This window comes from Dermochelys coriacea, chromosome 5 (genome assembly GCF_009764565.3).
Source record: "Dermochelys coriacea isolate rDerCor1 chromosome 5, rDerCor1.pri.v4, whole genome shotgun sequence".
Classification (NCBI taxonomy): Eukaryota; Metazoa; Chordata; order Testudines; family Dermochelyidae; genus Dermochelys; species Dermochelys coriacea.
Genome location: NC_050072.1, coordinates 104,802,630 through 104,808,780, shown reverse-complemented (window position 1 = coordinate 104,808,780; position 6,151 = coordinate 104,802,630). Strand labels below are relative to the sequence as shown.

Below are 6,151 nucleotides of genomic sequence, written 5' to 3'. Positions count from 1 at the left end.
GATACATGATGCATGCATCTTTAGGAACTCTGGTCTCTACAGAAAGCTGAAAGAAGGAACTTTCTTCCCAGACTGGAAAATTACTGTTGGAGACATTGAAATGCCAATAATTATCCTTGGAGACCCAGTCTACCTTTGCTCCCATGGCTCATGAAGCCATACACAGGTAGCCTAGACAGCAGTAAGGAGCAGTTCAACCAAAGGCTGAGCAAGTGCAGAATGGTGGTAGAATGTGCCTTTGGACATTTAAAGGGGTGCTGGTGCAGTTTACTCACTAGGTTTTATCTCAGTGAAAGCAATATTCCCATTGTTGTTGCTGCTTGCTGTGTGCTCCACAATATCTGTGAAAGTAAGGGGGGAAAGTTTCTGGTGGGGTCAGTGGTTGAGGCAGATCGCCTGGCTGCCAGTTACGAGGAGCCAGACACCAGGGCAATACAAAGAGCACATCAAGATACACTGTGTCTCCGAGAGGCTTTGAAAACCAGTTTCATGCATGACCCAACACTGATGTGACAGTTCTGTGTGTTGTTCCTTACCAAGCTGCCCCCTTTTTTGCATGTACTGCCTTGAAAACTAAACCTCCACCAACCACAGTGTGCACAGTGAATAAAGAGCCTGTTGTCCTCAATCCATGCATTTTGATTATGCTAACAAACACTGAACAGAAACAGCAATGAATAGCAAAGATAACCTGGGTCTAAGGGCCTGATAACATGGGGGGGAGGGGCAAGGACACATAGCTTATTACAATTGCATTGTCTAGCAATCAAAGCTATGGGAATGAGAGCCTTCTGCTCCATGAACCATCCCCTGGAGTTGAATTCAAGGGATAAACAGAGCTCCCTTCCCCTCCCCCCTGCATTTTAGGATGTCTGGGAGTGGAGGATATGGAACTTGGTGAGGAGGGCAGCTGGTTCATCACTGGATGCAGTAGAACTCTAAGGTCTAGCTGCCTTTCCTGCACTTCAACCAGATGCCTCAATATGTCTGTTTGCTGCCCCATAAGCCACAACATCTCCTCTTGCATGTTACACTTTTGTTCCCTGCATGCTTTCCTGCCCTCTTGGTTGGTGCGCATGCTCTTCAGCAGTGTAAGCCTCCATGCATTCAGCTGAGTCCTATCAGTCTCGGAGGAACGCATCAAATCACAGAACATGTCTTCCCTTGTCTGCTTTTTTCACCTTCTAATCTGGGACAACCTTTGTGCTAGTGTGGAGGACACACCCACAGACGAGGTTGCAGCTGCAAGGAAACAAAAAACACAAGGGTAGCCTTACAGAACATACATTGTTGAAAACAGAAGGTTAACTCTTGCAGTGAATGAAACACTTCACAGCAGTAAATACATTCCCTGAGGTACACAGCCACATTTTGTCTTTTAAAAGAAGCACCTACCAGTAAGGTACAATACATGGCAGAGCACTGGGCAGCAGATTTTGGTTTGCAGGCAGACAAGGTAAGCACACTCAAAAGAGTAGGTGGTGTCAGGGCACACCCAAGGACATTTTTTGGTGTGGAAACTCTTGGCACATAAACAGGCTTTTCCGGGTAGCACTCTTTGCGTAGCTGGACTGGCCACCACTGTATCCCAATTGTTTACCTCAGATTAAACATTAACCACAATTGCATTTAACCCCTGTAGTGTGATTACAAGTGTGCACTCACCAGGGGTGCCTTCCCCACCATCACGGTCCCACAACAGTAGGTCCTGGGAGGGGATTGGCTCCAGAGTTACGAAAAGGTCCTGGCTGTTGGGGAGAATGGATCCTTCACTTGTCTGCTGCGCATTCTCCTCCTCCTCCTCATCATCAACAATGTTCTCCTCGTTGTTCCGGTAGCCACCTGGAACAGAGAGTGTTGGGGTACTGGTGGGGTCCCCGCTTAGAATCGTATGCAGCTGCTCATGGAAGCGGCATGTCTGTGGCTCAGAACCAGAGCAACTGTTTGCCTCCCCTGTCTTCTGGTATGCTTGCCTGAGCTCCTTTATTTTCATGCAGCACTGCTGTGTGTCCCTGGTGTAGCCTTTGTCACCCATGCCCTGTGTGATTTTGGCACAGATGTCAGCATTTCTTCCGCTGGTTTGGAGCTCTGCCTGCACAGACTCTTCGCCACACACAGTAATCAGATCCAATGTGTCCTGTATGGTCCATGCTGGAGCGTGAATCTTGCCCATATGCTCAGGGTTTAGCTGATTGCCATATTTGGGGTCGGGAAGGAATTTTCCTCCAGGGCAGATTGGAGAGGCCCTGGAGGTTTTTCGCCTTCCTCTGTAGCATGGGGCATGGTTGACTTGAGGGAGGCTTCTCTGCTCCTTGAAGTCTTTAAACCATGATTTAAGGACTTCAATAGCTCAGACATGGGTGAGGTTTTTCATAGGAGTGGGTGGGTGAGATTCTGTGGCCTGCGCTGTGCAGGAGGTCAGACTAGATGATCAGAATGGTCCCTTCTGACCTTAGTATCTATGATTCTATGAATCTATGTTTGTGGCCCTGAGCAGGCATGGTCAGCTGTGCTGGTGAGCTCTCCATGCTAATCAAACAGGAAATGAAATTCAAAAGTTCCTGGGGCTTTTCCTGTGTACCTGGATGAAGTGCAGTGGAGTTGAAAGCGCTGTCCAGAGCGGTCACATTGGAGCACTCTGGGACATCTCCCGGAGGCTAATCCTGTTGAATTACACAGTGTTGTGTCTCCACTACTCCTAATGCAACCCGGGAAGGTGGACTCTAGCGATACTCCTCTCACTGAGGTGGAGTACAGGCATTGATTTTACAAGCTGTTTGGGTCAGTGGAAAGAGACATGAACATTATAAATTTGACCTAACGCGGCATATGTCAACCTAATGCTGTGTAGACCAGGCCTAAGATAATAGATTTTAGACTCATTGAATTTGGAGGGAGTCTTATTCTTGACTTAAGTAAAGAGTAGATTGGCCCCTGCAGGGGAGACATATGTGTTTATCATACTGAACAGAAGGGAATGACAGGTAGGGAGGGGGAACATGAACACCGGACTTACTTCTTCCATTGCCTTTGCTAAATTAGTGTGAAATGCAGTTCCTTCTTTCTCACTGGTGGTTCTAGTACCGCTTGAATTCTGTTCAGTGTCTTAGATAAATATGAATTCTAAAGATAAGAGCTCTAAACAGCTTCAAGCTGTAAAAAGCATAATACTTGTTTGACCTGGAACAAAGACTCAGGTTTCTCCGCCTGAATAAAACTGTATTTAAGCTGTTTCCATGGTATTCTGTGAAGTACACACCCTGAGTATTTTCACAGAATGAAGCAAAGATCCTGACTAAACACCCATTGAGACTGACTTTAACTATGAAACCTCTTAAAAAGAAAAGGAGTACTTGTGGCACCTTAGAGACTAACAAATTTATTAGAGCATAAGCTTTCGTGAGCTACAGCTCACTTCATCGGATGCATTTGAAGCTGTAGCTCACGAAAGCTTATGCTCTAATAAATTTGTTAGTCTCTAAGGTGCCACAAGTACTCCTTTTCTTTTTGCGAATACAGACTAACACGGCTGCTACTCTGAAACCTATGAAACCTCTTGTAATCTATGCAGGAATATTTAGTACACCGGGAGTTTATTGCTAGAAGATTTATTTCACAATGGTGCCAGGTGAATTCTCCCTCTTCTCATGAGCAGGGACCACCCATATAAATCTATGCTCTATGTTAGGTTTCCCATTGCTCTTATGTGGAGGCTAGAAATGGACCTGAATCATGAAATATGGCTCCAGAACTGAACCCATGTTTTCCCAATGTTCAGAGCTATTGGAATCTGACATTTTTGTTACTTGCATATCTTAGTAGAATTGCATATTCACTTAACATTTTAAATGATCGGAGAAACCTGAGAGGTCTTGAGCAAAGAATTTAAATCAGTGTTTTCAGCCACTGGTGTATGTAACAGGACTGTGTATGTAACAGGACTGGTGGTTCTGGCTTTTGTGGTAGTCTAGGCTCTTCTCTTCACTTTGGAGATCTAGGAGACCCTTCTGCAGAAAACAGCATGGAAGGGTCACTCTCAGGATAAGCTCCATGAACAATGGAGATTTGAAGTTATGATATTTTATCCTGTCAGCTATATTTGTAACAACGACTATTAGGCCTGAGAGAGGCATAAAACCTAAAAATCGTTGCAAAGAGGTAAGTTCAGGTAGGTAGCAATCAGCCAAGTGGTTACAGAATGCAGCAGTGGGCTCAGCTGCACACGTCTGAGCTAAACAAAACCATCATTGCAATAGCAGTGGCTACGTTCACCGACCATGAAACTTTAGGAATCCTATAGGCTCTGTTCCTGATGATAAAATATGGCCATTCTACTTTTCCCTACTTTTCCTGTTTGCTGCTTTGCAAGGTTTGAATGATGTAGGAAGGATTGGCAGTATATTCCATAGTGTTTCTGTGATTAATGTATGATCGAAGTTCTGGACAGGGCCAACAAGCAGGTTGGTACCAAAGACAAAGGGACTTACAGTAAGAGGAAAGACGTGCCAAGAGACAAGCGGAAAGGCTCATGCTGCCTTCGCAGCTTGCAGACAGGGTAACTGCGTGGGAGCAGGCACCCACTTTGCCGTTTCTTGAACAGGGACAGCAGTTAAGGGAGAAAGACAGAGCACAATAGAGAGACTGGTTTGAGCAGCTGCTGTGTCTAATAGCCACAAGAGTTCAGGCTCTTGCTGCACTTGCACCACAGAGTACCCTGGCCTCTATTCCAGGAACAGCTTGGACAACTCCATTGCCCATGCAATCTGTCCCTGTGAGTGGCTGGACTGGGCAAATGTGCCCCATGCAGTCCTCAGTGTTGAGCCCAGTCCTGAACCCCTGCCTTGTGGATATATGCCTCCACCCTGGGCCCTGGCTCCAAGTGCAGAGCAAACTTGGAAGGAAAGGAAAGGAAAGGAAAGGAAAGGAAAGGAAAGGAAAGGAAAGGAAAGGGGGTGGGAGCAGGGCCATCCTTACCCATACACAAAGCATGCAGCTGCGTAGGGCACCAGAAAATTTGGGGCACCACATTTCCTGGTGCTGCTCCAGCCCAGCCCTGCCTCTTCCCACCCCTTCCCCAAAGCTCCCTCCCCAAAGTCCCTGCTCCTGCTCCGCCCCAATTCCTCCTCCACTCCCCTGAGGACTCCAGAAGCGGTCGGGCCTGCCCTCGCTGGTAAGTAGAGTGACCCAGCCCCAGCCTGCTCTGCTCCCAGCCGCACCACCGGTGAGTGCTGGGGGGCACTTCCCCCCTTCCCCCAAGCCTGGGAACCAGGGGATCAGAGCAGGCTGGGGCCGGGTCATTCCACTTCCCACCAGTCTGTGCTTGTCGCCCTGCTCCAGAAGTGCTGGAGTAGGTAGAGGACATCAGCAGCTATACCGAGTGTTATGAGCAGCATCAGCCATGTCTGTGTCCTCCTCCTCCTCCATCATTAGCTCTGTCAGGTGCCTACGGTGGGTAGGAAAATGCCACCAAGCTGCTTACCAGCATCTCATGGAAGCTCTGCCTGCATTCTGAAACAGGAGCCAAAGGCCAAGCTTGAGAAGTTCTTGAAATGGCAGCTCCTCCATGTTGCTGGTTCCAGTTGCTGGGAGTACCAAAATACCAAAATGATGGCTCAGCAGGATGTGTTGGCATGTTACTTCCTATAACGGATGGTATGGACAGTCAAGTTTTCCCACAGGGCACCACGGTCAAAGGGCTAGCACAACTTTTCAAAGTTCTGTAGGAAGTCTGGGATACAGTTGGATGCACTCGGGTCTGCATACTGTTGGTTAGATGCCAGAGCCCTGGGTTAAAAACTTCTTAACCTAGGGTTGGCCATGAATGTAGATGCTCAAGCCATGTGTTCTCAAACCCTGGTTCTGCTGACTTGAGTCCCACTAACCTTGGGCTTACATTGCAGCGTAGACATACCCTTTAAGAGAGAGCCTCCTCAGAGGTGATTTGGTTCTGATTCATGTACACAGAGGAGACAGAAGGCTTTGAAGTTGAGATATAGAAAGAGTTATTCATTCTGTTGGTTTCCTATTCATGATGAACAGTTCATTGTCTCAATTCTGAAATAAGACGAGTGAGAACAGCTTGGGGAAGTTGACTGAGTAGCTGACCAGAGGTATGGCCAGCTCAGTCAGGGCCCAGCTGGCCCTGATAAGA

General features: G+C 47.4%; 1 long non-coding RNA gene across 1 annotated transcript; it reads right to left on the bottom strand.

Annotated features, from left to right (window-relative positions):
* Nucleotides 1-876: 876 nt before the first annotated feature.
* Nucleotides 877-5,974, bottom strand: LOC122460392. The gene is made up of 3 exons (XR_006281668.1): nt 5,912-5,974; nt 5,480-5,640; nt 877-1,242 (listed from the first exon to the last, which is right to left on the bottom strand). It is a non-coding gene; the product is annotated as an uncharacterized LOC122460392 (long non-coding RNA).
* Between the last annotated feature and the right edge of the window lie 177 nt (nt 5,975-6,151).